Below are 4,374 nucleotides of genomic sequence, written 5' to 3' on the forward strand. Positions count from 1 at the left end.
TAGAGAGAGCAGGATTCCATTTGTGCATGTTGTTTCATATAAATGTAAAAATATCAAGCTGCTAACAGTGGTTACCTATAGGAAGTAGGTGCTTGGGAGAGGCCCTTCTACTTTACACTCTTTTTTTTTTTTTTTTTTTAGACAGAGCCTCAAGCTGTCCCCCTGGGTAGAGTGCTATGGCTTCACTGCTCACAGCAACCTCCAACTCCTGGGTTCAAGCGAGTCTCCTGCCTCCACCTCCCAAGTAGCTGGGACCACAGGCGCCTGCCACAACGCCCAGCTTTTTTTTGGTTGTAGCCATCATTGTTATTTGGCGGGTCTGGGCTGGATTCAAACCCGCCACCTTAGGTATATGTGGCTGGCGCCTTAGCCACTTGAGCCACAGGTGCCAAGCCACACTCTTCTTTATTTTTGTAATTGATACATAATTGTTGTACATATCTCTTCTGTAGTGTTTAAATTGTTTTTATAGGTTAGGCTGGTACAGTAGCTTACACCTGTAATCCTAGCACTCTGGGAGGCCCAGGTGGGTGGATTGCTTTAGCTCAGGAGTTTGAGACCAGCCTGAACAAAGTGAGACCTCATCTCTAAAAATAGCCGGGCATTTTGGTGGGTGCCTGTAGTCTCAGCTACTCAAGAGGCTGAGGCAAGAGGATCACTAGAGCCCAAGAGTGTGAGGTTGCTGTGAACTATGATGCCACAGCACTCTACTGAGGGTGAAAAAGTAAGACTCAGTCTCAAAAAAAAAAAAAAGAATGTTTCTATAGGTACTTTTCATTCCTAAATATCTCACTAAAATTGGCATTGATACAATATTTACTAATCTGCAAGATTATTTGAATGCCGTCAGTTTTCCTATTGATGTCTTCCTTGTTTCCGGACCAGGTCCTAATCTAGTATTCCATATTACATGTAGTTGCCATGCCTTCCTGGTCTTCTGTAATCTGTGAGAATGTCTCAGGCTCTTTTTTTTTTTTTTTTTTTTTTGCCTTTCATGACCTTGACAATTTTGAAGAGTCCTGGTCAGTGATTTTATAGAATGACCCTCAATTTGCGATTGTCAGATGTTTTCTGGTCATTAGATTGAGATTAAGCATTTTCGGCAAAAAACCACTGAAGTGATCCTGTGCTCTCCTCGGGGCTTCCTGTCACTGGTGTTGATTTGTCTCATTACTTGTGATATTAACAGAGATCTCTTGGTAAGGGAGTGTCTGCCAGGTTTCATCACCATTAATTTACCGTTTTCCTGTTTGTATTTAGTAAGTACCTTGCTCCCCACAATTATACAGTGATGTTTGCCTAAAGGCGATTTTCTATTTCCATCATTCCTTGTGTATTTATGGGATGGTATCCTTCTGTAAGGACGAGCTGTCCCTTCCTACCAACTTATTTATTCAACGGTTTATATATATTTATATCAGCATGGAAAATGAGCTTGTAAATAAATCTATTCTTTACAAAATTAATGCAAATTAGAAAGCTTGAATGTTGAGTTACTGTTTTTTTGGAAAGAAAGAACCAATAATATTTAGCTCAACGATCTCCTAGCATGCAGGGCGGGGAGAACAGAGGTTCCAGGGGAACCTTGGGACCAAAAAAGAGCTTTGAGCCTCCTTGTAGCATAGAGATTCTTGTTTTCATTTTGCAGGGGATGAAATGAGAAGTTAATGCAGCAAATCATGCTGTAGCTGGGATTAGGATCCATCTCTGTCTGATTCCAAGACTCATGTATATTCCACCACCCTCTTCCGAACAGCAGGACAGGGGGAGCGTTAAGGCCCCTTTTTAGTCTGAGTCTCTACACCTGTGTAGCCCTGCGGCTGTGCCAGCTGTACCTCATCTCCCCTCTCACAGGGGAGTCAGGCTTGAGGCTCACTGTCCTGGGGCAGCCCCAGCTGTTCTACAGGCCCAGCTTCTCTGAACCTCAGAGGTACGGTTTTCTTTTAGAGAATATTTCAGGTTTTCCCTGAGCAGGACTCTATAGGGCTGCAGTTCTCATCCACACGTAATTTAATTCCTCTTCAGCACAGAGACGAAAAACCAATTGTGCCTGTGTGTGTGTGTGTGAGGAATGAAAAAGAACCAGATAAAACATCCCCAATACTGGGGTCCATTCAAACCCTATTGTTCCCAGCAATGAACTCCCAGCAGGCTTGTCAATACAATACCTGGGCTCGGCGCCTATAGCTCAACCGGCTAAGGCGCCAGCCACGTACACCTAAGGTGGCGGGTTCGAATCCCCAGCCCGGACCCGCCAAACAACAGTGACGGCTGCAACCAAAAAATAGCTGGGCGTTGTGGCAGGCGCCTGTGGTCCCAGCTACTTGGGAGGAGGAGGCAGGAGACTCGCTTGAGCCCAGGAGTTGGAGGTTGCTGTGAGCTGAGATGCCATGGCACTCTACCCAGGGGGACAGCTTGAGGCTCTGTCAAAAAAAAAAAAAAAAAAAATACAATACCTGAAAGCTCCTGTTCTCTCTGAGTTTCTTGGAAGAGAATTCAGACTTACAGTTTCCAGCTTACCCATGATAGGAGGAGCCACATCTCTCTTGAATGCATCACACTTCCGGTCCTAGCACACTCAGGCTCAGAACCCTGTGTCCTCCTTCCTAGCATTTTCTCCAGGGCATTATTATTTCAGTAGTTATTTGATTCCATTTCCACTAGATGATCAACACCACGGTGGACAGAGACCACATTTGTTTTCCTCATTGTTGTACACCCCGCACCCTGTACCAGGCCTGGCACATAATGGGCGATCAATAAATATTTGCTAAATGAATGAATGGACCATTTAATGAAAGAAATCAGTATCTCCTTTTATAAGCAAAGAGGGCGTGCTTACACAGGGAGAGAGTGGAGGATGGGAGAACTATTGTTCTCTAATCTACGCCTGTGCATTGCCCACCAGTTAGCTCAGCAAGTGTGTGCATTTCCTCTGGGAACTCTTTGAGTTTTCTGAAAACACAGAGGTCACATGTCATTGAATCCAAGCTGAATTTGGGGATTGATGTTATGTTTTTTGATCTTTGTAACGGTTGAGCAGGGCATCAGATTGTGCAACAGTGGAGTAGATATTCTTATTGAGAGCTCCAAAGTCGTAAATTCTCAGAGCTGTGGGTTGCACACACCGGGTGAAGGGCTGACTCGGGGCCCTGTGGTGTTCTCAGAAGAGCCACAAGATGGCGATGCTGCTGCTTCCTGGGGTCCCTCTTGTCGCAGCTGGAATAATTACAGTAAAAAGCCTTTTACCTGTTGGATGTGATTGCCCAGTGGAAACCCTACTCCATTAGTCTTGAGTTTTGGCTAATGACAGCGACTTCTTCACAATAAAATCTTTTGGAGAAGAAGGTGGTGAAAGCCTTGCTTTCTTGGCTGTGTTTGCCAAAGGCTGGGACTTGCTTAAGGGAAGGAAAAATGGTGGGGGTCCTGAAAGGGTAGGTTTTTCCCCAAGAACCACCAGGGAACAGTGAGCCTTCTGGCAGCGAGGCCGTGCAGCCTGACGGAATGGACGGCTTGTTATCTGTGGCACAGCCGTGTTTTGGGGCTGGGGTGGGGGTTCCCTCCTGGCCCTCTGCTTCTTCTATGGATCTGACTGGTCTATTGGCATCTGTACCGCTGAGCTGGGCTTCCAGCTGCTTGACGTCTGCCATTTCACTGGGATGGCCCAGGCATGCATTTGTTCACTCATTAATTCAATATGCATTGGACACTTGCTCTGTGCCAGGAACTATGCTAGAAACCAGAAATACAACTGCAGGTAAAAGAGCCAAAGATTGGGCCCTGAACGTCCCCTCTGGCCTCTGCCCTCTTCTGATCCTGCCTGTCTGTGGCAGCCCTTCCGCATGGTGGGGGCTTCTTTCTCCTCTGTCCCATCTTCCAGCTGATTGGATGTATGGGACCATTTGATTATCTGAATTGTAGATTTAAAGCTGTCTCTGAGCAAATCCCCAGGGGCGCTGCCTGTCCTGGTCACTTCATCTGAAGGACAAAGAAACTGACCTGCGTTAGGGTGATGGCCAACCCCACTGGCCTGGAGCTGAGGGGGGAGATATTCCTGGAGTGCAGAGCTCTCAGGTTTTTTTCTTTTGAGACAGAGCCTCAAGCTGTCCCCCTGGGTGGAGTGCCATGGCATCACAGCTCACAGCAATCTCCACCTCCTGGGCTCAAGTGAGTCTTCTGCTTCAGCCTCCCAAGTAGCTGGGACCACAGGTGCCCGCCGCAATGCCCGGCTATTTTTTTGGTTGCAGCCGTCATTGTTGTTTTGGTGGACCTGGGCTGGATTCGAACCCACCACCTTAGGTGTATGTGGCTGGCACCTTAGCCACTTGAGCCATAGGCACTGAGCCGAGCTCTCAGTTTTTTTTTTTTTTTTTT

The sequence above is a fragment of the Otolemur garnettii genome, unplaced genomic scaffold (genome assembly GCF_000181295.1).
Source record: "Otolemur garnettii isolate 467f Iridium unplaced genomic scaffold, OtoGar3 scaffold00023, whole genome shotgun sequence".
NCBI lineage: Eukaryota > Metazoa > Chordata > Mammalia > Primates > Galagidae > Otolemur > Otolemur garnettii.